This window comes from Typopeltis vanoorti, chromosome 16 (assembly GCF_054136105.1).
Source record: "Typopeltis vanoorti isolate ZY-2024b chromosome 16, IOZ_Tvanoo_1.0, whole genome shotgun sequence".
Taxonomy (NCBI): Eukaryota; Metazoa; Arthropoda; class Arachnida; order Uropygi; family Thelyphonidae; genus Typopeltis; species Typopeltis vanoorti.
Window position 1 is genome coordinate 58,353,321 of NC_143564.1, and position 15,086 is coordinate 58,368,406.

Here is a 15,086-nt window from a genome sequence, read left to right on the forward strand (position 1 = left end):
CTTTTTGGATAAAGAAGGGTGACATTTTCCCAATTGGGTTTTCACCTGTTGCATGAATGATTAAAAAGGTTGGTACATTTTTGTTAGTATCCGATATCTTTTGTTTCTTACTTCAGTTTCCATATGCTGTGTCTATATTATCAGTACTTGGTTGGGACTTTGCTAGGGTCCCTGAAACATTTGAGGATGAAGAATTCATATTTAAGGAATTTTTAATTCGGCGCCAGAGCTCCCCACCCACCACGGAGCCATGCATGGCGCCCACTACCTGGCAAGCAAAGAATGCGCTCAGGAGTGGAACGCCAGGGCTACCCTGGACGCTATACCAGCACTGCAGCAGGTATAGGATCCCGATCCCGGACCATGGGGTGAGAGACTTACTGCAACACCACTGACCCTTGCAGGCAAGCCCACTAACCAAATGATCCTGACTGGGCCATCCAGGACCACCCGTCTTGCCGAAGCCAAAGTAGTGCCAGACTACCAGGATACCCCCTTTCCAGATGTCCACAGGTCGCACCACACGGTAAACACAGTGGCAAGGCATTGGATCCCAGTGATGGTGGTCTGGAAAAGGGATAGTGAAAAAGAATCAGGAGAAGTAGAGCAAAGAATACGGGAAGAAAAGCAAAGAAAAAGAGGAAGAACGAAAAGTGCCAGTACTATCACTGGGAGATCCCCCTCCACCACAAACATTGCCTGACCCCTCCATGCCCCACATGGAGGGGTCAGGCAATAGTAAACAGGATTCAGAAATGAGTGACCAAGCTGGTGAAAGATCTGTGGAACTCTCCCTATGTGAGTAGACTGAAGGTGTGTGGGTTGCAGAGTTTGGTTAAGAAGATGAGAGAAACTTATGTTACTAAAGAAATTCTATAAGATTGACATAAAAGTAAATTTTCAATACATGATGAGTAGGATGATAAACAAAAAAAAAAAAAAAAATTGTACAGGAGTGTGGTTAGTAATGGTATATAGACTAGATTTCTTGCTTGGAGATTGGTGAATGAATGAAATGTTTTGCCAGAGGTAACTATGAGTATCCCATGGTCAACAAGGTGAGGTATAATAGGTAATCTGTGAATAATGGCTAGCATGAGTCTTTCGCAATGAGGCTTTTGACTCCATGTAGGTATATAATTAGGTTATGAATTAATTAATGGGCTTAACTGAAAGCACTTGAATACAGCTAAAATTTCAAAATTTGCATCTCATGCAATTTCTAACATTTCAGTTATAACAGCATAACCAAAGAAAATTAGGGTTCATCAGTATATTTTGAATTATTCCATTTCGAAAATCTGATTCTTTTCCTTCCAAGGGTCATTTCATTAACATAGGAGTAAATGGGAGATCGCAGCTGATGCATCACTGCTTGAGGGAGCACCTCATCTTCGTTCACAACTGGATGTTACTACACAGGAAAGGGATAAAACTGAAGTTATGCACTATGACATGCACTATGGAGGATCGAGATGGCAGCTCACATGTTAGTGTTTCGTGTATTATTGATGGTGAATTACGAATTTGATTGATATGTTTTTTTAGTGATTTATGCTTTCGTGTCAAGTATTATGTTCACATGTATTGATCAAGCATTTTGATTACGAAAAGTTTTTGTAAGTTGCAGGTGAGTAAATACTTTAATTTTATTTTTAGTTGTAAACCATCTTCTAAGCCTAATCATAGGGCATACTAAACTATATATCATACTGCTGGAAAACACCAGACCGTGTCTATGGGATTTGCTATGGCAAAACCTCTGAAAGAGACCATTTGAGGTTTATAACGAATTCCTCAGATTAGGAAAACTTCTGAGTGATAGTTGGCTGGGAAAAGTTAAGCTTTTTGACTCATTCCCACCCTCTGCAGTCACAGAAGATAACTCAGACGATACAAGTGAGAAGCTCATTACTCAGTTGCAGTCTCCCCCCAGACTTTGAAGATGTACATGTGCGCAAAACCACTGACACAGAACCTCCCATAGATTTTGGTATGGAAGAGGATACTCCCAGTTCCAATCCTTCGACCGCCATGAAAGAGGGTTCCACCGATAGTCCCCCGGGAAAAAAAAGATGGACACAACTAAGGTCCACTGTGGTAAACTCACAGACACAGTTTCTCTCGGCTAAGAACACAGATGATGGTATAAAAATTCAGCCAGCTACTGCAGCAGACTACAGGAAACTAACCAAAGTGTTAGACTCTAGCAATATTCAATACCACACCTTTTCTCTTAGTTCGGAGAAAAATCTGAAGGTAGTACTATGGGGTGTCACGGAGGATATAACTACAGATGAAATCGAGGCTGACCTCTACCACCATGACATGCCACCTATTAAGATCAGCAGAATGACTAGAGCAGACAAATCCCCTATGCCTCTGGTCTTATCGGAAATCCACAAAGCCAATAAGAACATCTATGATTTAACATCAGTCTGTGGACTCCGGATCACCCCAGAGCCACTCCGTAAAAGGGCATCTATTGGTCAATGCCATAGATGCCAGAAATTTGGCCATGCTCAAAGACTCTGCAAGGCACAGTACAAATGCTTGAAATGTGCTAAGAATCACCCCACTAACACCTGCACAAAACTGAAAACCACCTCGGTTGTGCCAATTGTGGTGGCCCTCATCCAGCTAACTATAAGGGATGTACTCAGCACCCAAAAAACAGAGGGATGGAGACAGCTAAACCGCCCTCTTCCTCTAGTAAAAGAACACCTGAGGCCCCTGCTCCACAACCTGAGATTCGGCAGCAACAGTCGGTGACCTTCAAAGACAGTGGAAGCCAAAGGCAAACAAGAAGTTATGCTGATGTGGCCCACACAAATAAACCATCATCAGAACATAATCAGACAACAGCACCTACTAATCTGATAGCTGTTATTATGGCCTCTCTAGCTAACATGCTGCAAGATTTCAGCTTGTCTAACCCTTCATCAACTTCCACTAAATGATTCCTACATGAAACACAGGCCATCCTCACAGCAATCATTAATGAATAAAAACAAACTCATTCCAGCCTCCCTTCAGATCATTGCATGGAATGCAAATGGCCTAAGGAACAAAATTCTGGAGCTACAAGATTTCACCTACAGATACCAGCCAGATATTGTACTGATCAGTGAAACACATCTTAGACCCTCAGACAGCCCCAAAATACAGGGTTATCTCATGTACAGAAATTATAGATCAAATTACAGAGGTATTGGCACTGCAATCTTCATTAAAAATTATATTAAGCACCACTCTGTGAACAACCCACCAACCACTAACCTTGAAATTACAGGCATGGAAGTTTTCACCAGCTATGCTGGCAGATTGAAAATCTACCCAGCTTACAATCCACAATTAAAAACTCTACTAAACACTGATCTAAATGCCATTTTAGGAGTTAACCATTATTGCTGGGGATTTAAACTCCAAACACCCATCTTGGAATTGTAGAACCACCAACAGGAACAGCTGCATCCGTACTACCTACATAGGATCAAACCATGCTGTTGTGGCTGGACCTACCAAGCCAACTCATCTCAGTACGTCTGACACTGCTGACATCCTGGATATAGCTATCCTGCAGGACATTAAACTACAGTACAGCCTTAAATTACCAAACGAGCTGTCATCAGATCACAACCCAATTCTACTACAACTGGGAGAACAAGAATACTTGTCTCCTCCCTCTCACTCATGCATATCATGGGACAGGTTGTCTAAAGCACTTAAGGATCAAACTGGACCTGTCCCTCACATATGCTCAGAAGATGTGGAATCTGCAGTTACTAGCTGCACCCAACAAATTAAGTCCGCTACAACGGTTGCCACCTTCTACAAAACTGTCCCCAAACCTGGTCATTTGCCTGAGGATATTATGGACCTGATCAGAGAAAAGAACAGAGCTAGGAAGAGATTTCGTAACACTTGCACACCTCAGGACAAAAGAGTCCTTAATAGATTGAACAGGGCAGTGAGAGATGCACTTAAAACTCATAGAAACCAAGTTTGGGATGAAAAGTTAGCCTCTATCTCACCTATTGATCACTCTATCTGGGGATTACTGAAGTATCAGAAATAAAAACAGATCCCCCCCCCCATAATCTCTAACCAGAGCTTAGTTCACACAGATGCAGACAAGGCAGAAGCCATAGTAAAGAATCTAGAGGAGCAGTGCAAACCCTCACAGGACAACTTAGATTTCAATCACTTATATAAAATCCACAGACAAGTCAGACATGTATTAAAACTCCCAGATACCAATTGCACCCACATCACCTGCTGAAATATATTATTAAAAAACCACAGAACAATAAAGCTCCTGGACCAGATAGTATCTCAAATAGGGTGATCAAACTACTGCCCCGTAAAGCTGTAGTGCACTTGACTAATGCCATCTTAAGGTTTCACTATTTTCCTTCCATTTGGAAACAGGCTGACGTAATCCCAATTTATAAACCAGGCAAGGACCCGCACCTCCCCCACAATTATCGTCCAATCAGTGATCTCCAATCTGGGTAAGGTTGCGGAGAAGGTCATCCTCTCTCGACTTCAAGCTTCTGTAAACAAATTAGACATCATTCCTAAAGAGCAGTTCGGCTTTCGGCAACACCATAGTACCACCTTACAAATCCATCGAATTGTGGAATACATCACCACCAGCTTTAACTGGCATCAGTGCAGAGGAGCTACTTTTCTAGATCATTACAAAGCATTTGAAAAATATGGCATTTCAGACTGTTACACAAACTCATCTCAGTCAGTATCTCTCTGAAAATGGTACATTTAATCAGATCATATCTTCAAAAGAGAACCATGCAAGTTTTGAATCAATGGTACTACCTCATCTCAGCACCATATTTTGACCACAGGGATCCCTACTGGCTCCATTGCTGTTCTCTATATACATGTCAGATATCCCGCACAACACAATGTCATCCATCATGGTCCCATACACAGATGACACAGCATTGTTAGCCAGATCTCACCAACCACACCTCATTACCAAAAAGCTTCAAGAAAACCTTCTAAAGTTGAAGGGGTTGGTTCTCCAAATGGAGATTGGAAGTCAACCCCCAAAAAAGCTCAGCCATTCTCTTCACGAAAAGACCAATGCCTCCTGCAGGAGATGTATTGCTGTTCAATACTAAAATTCCCTGGCAGACAGAAACAAAATGCCCGGGTGTAATGCTCGACAAAAAGCTAACTTTCAACCAACACATCAAGTTTATGTGCTCAAAGGCATCTAAAGCCATCGCTCAGATTTATCCACTAATTAATAGAAATAGCAAGCTCAGGAACAGAATCAGATTGCAGCTATACCAGATGACGATTCGTCCTATAATCACCTATGCCTCTCCAGCCTGTTGACATGCCCCATGGTATGTCAGAAACAATGAACTTCATCGAGACACAAATATTCCTTACATCTTCTCTTTCCTACAATTTGTAGCAGCTAAGTTCTTCCTAAAGACGTCCATACATCCCAACGATCTAGTTCAGCAAGCTGTAGCATACGAGGCAACGGATATGTTCAAATATAACAGAAGTTAAAAGACCAAAAGTCATTTTAACTTCCTGTAGCGACGCATAATCATAATGCCCATCCAGGGAGCAAACTGCTCATAAATTCTGCCTTCACTGTAACCACAACAGATAGCGGAGAATATGAAATGCATCTTGCTTCACCCCTAAAGACATAAATGTCAACTGTCAGTCAATTGACATGCACTATCATTGTGGCGCACAGATCTGGAGGAGGATAGACAGAGCTCCATATCTTTCGTACCGTTACGGTACGGTCGCTGTCGAGACAATGCGGCCGAACATACAGTATCCGCCGCATGGTACGATTATTGATGTCGTAGGCTGTAAAGTAGCCGTCTGTTTCCATATCATGAACAATTCAAATCAAACACCTATCAAAACATTGCAAACACAAGCAGCACAAACGAAACGAGAAGCGTAGCAAATTAGCGAATACGCTTCTAGTTTAGTGCTTGCTGTCACCACTGGGGATCCCATTTTTTGAAAACAAAAAAACGGGACACAATAAATTTTGTAGAATTAAGGGTTAAGAGAAATAAATTTTATTCGTTAACATTATGTATTTTTTTAAAAAAATACAATATTTATTTGAATTTGAATTTGATTTATTAATGTAGATAACATAAATGTTTATACATACGTCAAATAAATAGAATTCTAATAACACTAAAACACAGATGACAATACTTAAACATGTAACACTTAAATCAAACAATAAGTATATGAAATATAAAGACGTAGAATAAAGATATAAAATGTTAATATGTCAATAAAACGGGAACTACAGTGTAAATACAATAAAATATAAACAACACGAGCCTTATGCGTATTGTGTAGATGCATAATATCTGAAATTATATTAAAAATAAATTTATTTAATTTATTTAACCTCTTAACGTACCAATTAAAAATCAGAAAGCGGTCGTTTTTCTGCCAATTTTTTGGGCGAGTTTTGGGTAAGGGTGATTTGCTGGATCAAATTCATCATTATTTGAAAAATGATGAATTTCTGCAAACGCAAACGAAATAGCCGATACACGCCGTTGGCAACTTTTCTCGGCTGAAAGGAAATAGGCACAAGATTGTCTTGCGTAACTAGTAACATTACTGGCTTAACGGGTGAAGCAAAAGCTTTTCATATTCCCGGCTATCTTAACAGAGACTGTGAGTAGAAAGAGTTTATGAGCTATATTGCTCGCCCTGATTGGGCTAGGAGATTAATCCTCAGTGAGGGGGTTTAGGATGGCTTTAGGTCTTTTGTGCTTAAAATAGTCCGTTGCATCATAATCAGCGGCCAGTTGGATCAGTCTGTTAGGATGCACAGTTGCCTTTGAAAAGAATTTGGTTGCTATAGTCCGCATGAAGGTGTAAATATAGGGGACCTCCGTGTCGCGGTGCAGTTGGACAGTTCGGATGAACCATGGAGCGCCCAGGATCATTCTAAGACACTTGTTCTGAATGCGTTGTAATTTAATGATATTTGAGTTTGAAGTATGGCTCCAGGCCGGTGAGGCATAAGTGAGTATTGGACGAACCATCAGTTTGTATATGAGAAGTTTGATTCTGGTGCTCAGTTTGCTGTTTCTGTTTATTAGCGGATAGAGCTGGGCTATGGTTTTGGATGTGTTTGCACAGAGAGTCTTGATATGGGAGTTGAAAGTCAGTTTACTGTCCATAACTACACCAAGGTACTTGATCTCTGTTTTCCACTGAATTTTTGTGTTAAAGAGGAGAATATCTTCTTTGGGAAGCACTGATCTTCTAGAGAATAAGACGGCTATGCTCTTCTGAGGATTCACCTGGAGATGCCATTTGGCAAAATATTGCTCTATTTGCAGTAGGTTTTCTTGCAGTTTCTTGATGGCTAAGTGAGGCTTTAATGATCTGGCCAATATCGCTGTGTCATCAGCGTAAAGAGCTTTAATTGAAGATAATGGGTTGTGTGGTATATCATGCAGGTATAAGGAGAATAGGATTGGTGCTAGTAAGGACCCTTGTGGAACTCCAGCCAAGATGTGTTTCTGTGAGGACACTACTCCACTTAGTCTCACTTGCATGCGCCTATCGCAGAGGTATGTCTTGATTAGTTGAGTGATTCCGATTGGGATACCGGATGATATAAGCTTGTATAGTAAACCATAATGCCAAACCTTGTCAAATGCACTGGCTAAGTCTAAGAAAACAGCCCCAGTGTATTGGCGCCAGTTAAAACCTGTGATGATATGTTCCACCAATCTGTGTATTTGTTGTGTGGTACTATGCAACTGTCTGAAACCAAACTGCTCCTTGGGCAGGATGTTTAACCGGAGTACAGAATCTTGAAGCCTAGTAAGAATTACCTTCTCAGCTATTTTTCCGAGATTAGAGATGAGACTGATTGGTCTGTAATTCTGTGGCAGAGTGGGATCCTTTCCAGGTTTATGAATTGGAACAATGTACGCCAATTTCCAGTAGGAAGGGAAATACTTGTAGTGAAGTATGGAGTTGATTATGTTTGCCAAATGAACAATAGCTTTGCAGGTAGAAGTTTTATAACTTTGTTGGAGATGCCGTCGGGTCCAGGAGCCTTTTTATTTTTGAATTTCTGAATAATAGCATATATTTCAGCAGGTGAGGTGGGTGTGATTTGAGTAGAATGTGTGGGAGCAGACTTGAGTGAATATCTGACATTACGGTGTATCTTGTAGATATGACTAATGTCAAGGTGATCATATGCGGGTTTGCATTGATTTTCAAGATGATTCGCTATTGCCTCAGCTTTATCAGCATCGGTGTGGATGAGACCTGAATCTGTTTGCAGAGGGGGAAGTGGTTTATTTTTGTTCTTGATCTTTCGGATAAGATTCCATACAGAGTGGCTGTCAGCGGAGATGGAGGTCAGTTTTTCTTCCCAGAGTTGAGTTCTATGAGCTGCGAGTGCATCTCTCACTGCAGAATTTAACCTATTTAAGATTCGTTTATCTTGTGGCGCCCTAGTGTTATGGTATCTTTTTCTAACCTTATTTTTTTCCCTAATCAGATTCATAGTATCTTCAGGCAGGTGGTTGGACTTGTGGGTGGTTGCAGGGGTAGTAACTGCTGTACAGGCCTGCTGTAATCTGTTCTGTTAGATTTTTGACAGCTATGTCAATTTCCTCTTTTGATTTAATGATGTGAACAGGTCCAATATATTTCGGGAGCATCTTGGAGAGCCTTTCCCAAGGAATAAATGAGTGAGGGGGGGTGGGGATAATTTTTCAAGATTTCCTAATTTTAACCGTATTGGATTATGATCTGATGATAAATCATTGATTGTTATTAAATTGTATTGGAGTCTGATGTGCTGCAGTATGGCTATGTCCAATACATCGGCCCTACCATAGATGTTGTGATGGGTGGGATCAGCAGGGCCTATTACGTGAAGGTTGTTGAAATCAGCATAGTTCTGTAGTATCTGTCCATTTTTGTTAGTGGAGTGGCTATTCCAGGTAGAATGCTTGGCATTTAAATCACCTGCCACAATGGTAGGCTCTCCAGTGTCAAATATGGCGTTCAAATCAGAAGGTAGTAGTGCTTTTTGTGGTGGATGGTATGCTGCAAAAGTTTTTAATTTGCCTACTGAGCTCGTGAGAATCTCGATGCCAGTGATCTCAAGATTGGAGGTAGTAGGAATGTTTATGGAATGATGAGAGATAAAATTTTTGATGAAAATTGCCGTGCCTCCACCTCTGTGGGTTGATCTGTCAGTTCTATACAACTGATATCCATAGATTTTGGGATTGTCTGCTGGTCTTAGATGCGTTTCATTTATTAGTAGAAGATCTGGCCGATGTCTGTGGGCAAAATTTTGGAGTTTTAGGATCTTATTTCTTAAGCCGTTTGCATTCCAAGCTATTATCTCTAGGGCTTCTGGTTTTAATTTTTTACCGTTCATTAGTGAGCGCTGAAATGATGACTTGAGTATCTTTTAGAAATCTGTTAGTAGAACTTTGTGAAGGATTAGATCTGCTGAAATCTAATAGCATATTTGCCAGGGACGTAGTAATGATAGCTGTCAATTTGGGCGTGATGTTGACTGTTCTAGAGATGTCTGTTTAGGGTGGGTTACATCCGCATATGTCCTGGGCTGCCAGCTTAGAGTCGTTTTTTGAGGGACCTCAGTTTTCAACAGATGGGCTTCTGAGTTTTTTTTCTGTACTTTAGGAGGCTGTGAAGTAGCCGCAGATGTAGGCGAGCTGATGGAAGGAGAGAATGGTCCCTCTTCAGATTTCCTGTTACGTGGATTGTACAAACATCCTCTGTAGTTGGATGTGTGAGGACCGCCACAATTGGCACATTTAGCCGGGGTAGATTTTGATTTAGAACAGGTGTTGGTTGGGTGACCAACCCCACACTTCAAACATTTAAATTCGGCCCTACACATTTTCTGGGCATGCCCAAACTTTTGACATCTATGGCATTGCCCAGTAGAAGCTCTCTTCCTTAACGGTTCTACCGAGATTTTCAATCCACAGATGGTTGTCAAGTCATATATGTGTTTATAGGTTTGACTGATCTCGATCAGCACTAATGGCATTGGAGTCTTGTCCCTCCTGGTCATCCTGCTGACCTTGATTGGTGGTAAATCACTCGAGTGCAGGTCTGTGATGGTTTCATCGGTGGAGACATCCTCAGGCACGCCTCTAATCACAACCTTGAGATTTTTTTCCGAACCGAGTGAGAAAGTATGGTACTGAATTCCTCTGGAATTTAGTTCTGTTGTTAACCTACGATAGTCTGTGACAGTTTTAGGGTGAATTTTTACACCATTTGTGATATTCTTTGCATTGTTATATGAGATCTTTAGGTTGTTCATTATGCTCTTTAGAGTCATCCATTTGTTCTTCTCACGCAGGATAATCGGGGGGATCTTTTCCCTTGCGGAGGTAGGTGAGTCTGTGGCAGGGCCATCTTCTTCCATGACATCTGTAATTGGTGTTTCGGAGGTCGCAGTTTTGCGCTTTTTGCTTGCGCGAACCTCCTGAAAATCAGTGTGGTCAGTACGGGAATGATCTTCAGCCGTTGTGGATTTTCCAGTAGCGTTGTCTTGGAGTAGTTCAAGAAGTTGAACGTCGTCCGTATCAACTTCTTGGATTTCATGAACTACTACCTTACCTGGCCATTTTGTGTGTAGCAGATTTCCAATATGCTTGAAAATAGCCAGGAACTGTTTGAAGGTGAGTTCCTCGTACGGCAGGTCTGTGGTTGGGCCCACGTTTTCTTCTGGAGAACAGGACATGCTTTCCATTTCTATCTACCGTATTGAACTGCCCACTCAGTCTCCAAAAGTTAGATAGGGCTAAATGGCCTCGCCTACTCCCGTATACGGGAATAAAAAAAGGCGTTAGCTGATTTTTTTTTTTTCTACCGTATTGTGATAATAGGTAGTTTCTAAAATAATAACTGACGCAATGAAACAATGGCGATGCTGATGGCAGTAAGCCTAGCGTAACGCCGTTGCTTCGAAAAAAGGTTAACTTACCTACTGAATTAGTTTTTATGAGCCTATTCAAGAACCAAACCGGTTGACTATACCAGTAGGACTATTCATTGTCAGTAAAAATATTTGTTGAGTTCATTAAATCACATTTTATATCAAATATCAGAATCGCGAATCAAATGTATGAGCACTAGGCAAAACGCCATTTTTTCCTCCTTCGATTGTCTTGCTTTTTATCTTTTATCTTCTGTGGCTTGATGGATATCAGTCCCGTGGACTTTACTCCCTACATCGCTCTGAAATTCTCTGTTTAATGGAGAAATTTTTGAGCACTTGGCTCGCCCTTATTAGGGCTGTGTTGAAAGGTTTCAATCTGTGATCAGGGCCGCCTTTGGGCGTTTATGTTTCCATCTGTCATTTTCATCATAATTGGATGACTCACGAATGAGTAGGTTGGGATGGAGTGATGCTTGAGTAAAGTACTTGGTTGCTATCTGGAGGAGAAATGTAGGTATGTCTTGCAGGTTTCCATCTTGATGGAGAATGGTGTTTCTTACAAACCATGGGGCATCAAAGATCATTCGGAGGCATTTGGTTTGGATTAATTGCAGTCGTTTGATGTTGCTAGGAGAGGTGTGACTCCACGCCGGGGAACCATAAGACAGTATAGGTCTGATGATTGTTTTATATATTCTTAATTTGTTTTCTGGACTGACTTTGCTTCTGCGGTTGAGTAGAGGGTAGAGCTGAGCTATTGTTGAATTTGCTTTATTGCAAGCATTAGAGATGTGGGAGTTGAAACTGAGACGGTTATCTAGTATGATTCCCAGGTATTTTACTTCTGTTTGCCATGGGATAACCGTGTTGAACATCGTGATTGCTCCATGATGGTCTGCTTTCTTCCTTGTAAATAGTATGGCCGTACTTTTATCTGCATTAACATCTATTCTCCATAATCGAAACCATTTTTCAAGATTTTTAGCTGCAGTCTGTAATCTTTGGGTGGCCAGATATGGTTTGAGCGATCTGGTGAGTATTGCCATGTCGTCCGCATAAAATGCCATGATGGTTGATGTCGTACTTGGGACATCAGAGATAAAAATGTTAAAGAGTAGTGGTGATAATAGGGAGCCTTGTGGGACACCTGCTGTGATTCTTCTTGTAGTTGATCTGAGTCCACGAAGTTTCACTTGAAATTTTCGGTCTTTTAGGTAAGAGTCTATGATTTGAATGAGGTTTAGTGAGTATTTTGCAGTAATTAGTTTGTGGATGAGGCCTTTGTGCCACACTTTATCGAAGGCCTTTGCCACATCTAGTAAGATTGCACCTGTATGCTGTCTCCAGTTGTATCCAATAGTGATGTATTCTATGAGTCTGTGGATTTGTTGGGTTGTACTATGTCCAGTTTTAAATCCAAATTGTTCTTTTGGGATTACACCTAGATTCTCTGTTTCAGTTTGGAGGCGTTTCAGAATTACTTTTTATGCTATTTTCCCCAGGCTCGACAGGAGGCTGATAGGTCTGTAATTCTGGGGGAACTGGGGCGCCTTCCCTGGTTTGTGTACAAGGATTACATCTGCTTGCTTCCATCGAGTGGGAAAATAATTGAGTCTTAGCATAGCATTAATGATTGCCACAAGATGCATTACTGTTTTATGAGGAAGTACTTTAATAATTTTGTTTGAAATCTGATCAGGACCTGGTGCTTTTCTGTTATTGAGGTTCTTGATAATTTGGTGTATTTCATTTGGTGTAGTGTAGTTTGAGTTGTCACGGGTGGCGGGACGACGAAGTGCATAGCGTACTTGCTTGTGGATTTTTTCAATGAAGCGCAAGTCCGCATGAGTATAGTTTGGTTGAAATTGCAGCTCCAATGAGTCTGCAAAAGCTTCAGCTTTTTCATCGTCTCGGTAGACTATATACCTTTTTCTCCATGTATTAGTTTTATGTTGAGGTGATCGCTGCGAAGGGCTTTAGTCATCTTCCATAGCGAGTTATCTTCAATGCTTAAGGAGCTTAGTTTTCTCTTCCATTACTGATTTTTATGGTCTTTGATTGCATATCGGACTAGGTTTATTGCTCTGTTAAGCTCTTTTTTATCCTGGGGTGATAGTGTTGAATGGTACCGTCGCCTAATTTTATTTTTGCTTCGGATAAGTTTTAGGATCTCTTCAGGGAGCAGGTTAGTTTGGGTTGGAACGGTGACAGTGGAGGCTGTTGTAAGGCCAGATTGGATTGTTCTTTCTAGTTTATTGATCGCTATGTCTACTTCTTTGGGTGAGGAGATAGTTGGAACAGGGCCTGTGGTGTTACTGAGAATTAAGTTGAGCTTCTTGAGGTTTATGTAGGATTGTTCGGGGATGGTTACTGCTTCTCCGCCAAGGCTAAGCAGAACTGGATTGTGGTCGGAGCTAAGATCATGAATAACTTGCAACTTGAAATGATATGGGGTGTTTCTGAAAATGGCAATATCCAGCACATCAGGCCTGCCCATTGATCCATAGTGAGTTGGTTCGACAGGACCTGCTATGGTGATGTTTCTTGACATAGCAAATTTGTGTAGGCTCTTCCCGTTGTTGTTGGTGTTTCTACTATTCCAAGCAGGGTGTTTTGCGTTTAGATCTCCTGCCACTATTGTTGCTTCGTTTGTGTCAAGGAGTTGGGAGAGGTCTGAGGCTAGAAGTGATTTGCCTGGAGGGTTGTAGACTGAATATAGTTTTAAACTGCCTGTGTTTTTTTGTTTGTATTTCAATTCCTGTTTCTTCCAGGTTTATGGTTGCTGATTTCTTGATCTCATTGTATCTAATGCTATTTTTAACAAATATAGCAGTTCCGCCCCCTCTGGCATTAAGTCTATCTGATCTTAGTAGTGTGTAGTACTTTATTTTGGGGTTGTCACAAGGTCTAAGGTGCGTCTCATTGACCAGAAGGGTGTCTATCTTGTATCTTTCAGTAAATTCTTTTAGTTCTAGGAGGTTGTTTTTTAGCCCGTTAGCATTCCAATAAGCAATCTGTAGTGAATTATTTAAATTGACCATGTTATCCATTAATCATAGAGAAGATGACTTGTGTGCTTTTGAGGAATTTATTGGTGTCAGCCTGACTGGGATTTGTTTTGCTAAAGGTTGTCAACATTTCTCCTAGTGTGGCAGCTAGGATTGTTGCAGTGGCTTGGTTGCAAGATGCCGGTTTATTATTAGTATAGACGGCAGAAGCATATGACTTTTCAGGAGTAACAACCCGCGTTTTGCTTTCTGGTGTAATTCTCTTCTGATTGGGCATGGGTAGAATCTCTCTAGTTTTCTGCAGGTTGAGTGGATAAATTGAGCATCCCTTGTAATTTGCTGGGCGTGGGCCGCCACAGTTTGCACACTTAGCAGGTGTGGTTCGTGGCTTGACGCAAGTGTGCGAAGGGTGGTGGTTGCCGCATTTGAATTCTGCTTTGCATAGCTTTTGTGCATGTCCATACTTTTGGCAGCGATGGCATTGACCAGCTGAAGCCTTTCTTCTGAGAGGTTGAATCTTGATGACCAAACTGCAAACTACTTTAAGATCGTAAATCTCTTTATGCTCTTTACTGATCTCAACCAGGACCAGAGGCATCGATGTTCACTTCTAACATCGATGTATTATCGATGTTAGAAGTGAACGGATGTACCGATCGGACCGCTTGTCCGATCGGTACATCCGTGAAATTTTAATCGGCTCTAGGCCTTGTGATTTCAGATCAGTAGCTATTTCTTCAGCGCTGGAATGGTCTCAGCCAGCCCTCTAATTACTACTTTTAAGTTCTTTTCGCTTTTAAGCTGAAATGTGTGATAAGGAGCATTGAGATCATCCAGCAATCTGGTGAGTTGGTGGTAGTCCGAAATACCTTCAGGTTGAATTCGGATTCCTTCATCTGTGCTCTTTGCTGATGTAAATTTGATGTTTACGTTCTTCATCTTGGTTGTTATTAATGACCATTTTTCTTTGGTTCTCAAGATTATAGGTGGGATCCTCTCTTTAGGTTGTGTCCTGGATTCGGTCTCTATTCTTACGTCAGGTTGTGCTGTTAACTCCATTGGAGTTGTTTTTTCCAGGG

The 15,086-nt window shown here is 41.2% G+C and overlaps 1 protein-coding gene across 3 annotated transcripts in view; it reads right to left on the reverse strand.

Annotated features, from left to right (window-relative positions):
* Positions 1 to 6,611, reverse strand: part of LOC150098048 (putative methyltransferase DDB_G0268948) — a 79,284-nt gene extending 72,673 nt beyond the window's left edge. Inside the window, exon 1 of one of the 3 annotated variants that reach the window (XM_090406174.1) lies at positions 6,446 to 6,611. The gene's annotated coding sequence lies outside the window, so the exon portion shown is untranslated. Of the gene's footprint in view, positions 1 to 6,184; positions 6,241 to 6,445 lie in introns of those variants that run through there. The other 2 variants (XM_090406175.1, XM_090406177.1) reach the window with 2 other exon arrangements.
* Positions 6,612 to 15,086: the final 8,475 nt, after the last annotated feature.